Here is a 233-nt window from a genome sequence, read left to right on the forward strand (position 1 = left end):
ATCAGAGGAGCCGGGAAAGACCAAGAGTGCGCGACACAGAGAAAAGGAGCGGGCAGAGCTACCAGGGAGGGAACGGGGACCCGCGGAGACACAGGGGAGGGGCTGGTTAGAAACAGCGGGGGACACCACGTGACACCCCACCCTTACGTGTCAATTAAGATAAAAGAAAAAAAAAAAAAAAAAAAGAGGAACCGGAGGGGCAGGGCTTGGAGGGCTGCGGAGAAAGGCCAGAC

Source organism: Sciurus carolinensis, chromosome 17 (genome assembly GCF_902686445.1).
Source record: "Sciurus carolinensis chromosome 17, mSciCar1.2, whole genome shotgun sequence".
NCBI classification, from domain to species: Eukaryota; Metazoa; Chordata; class Mammalia; order Rodentia; family Sciuridae; genus Sciurus; species Sciurus carolinensis.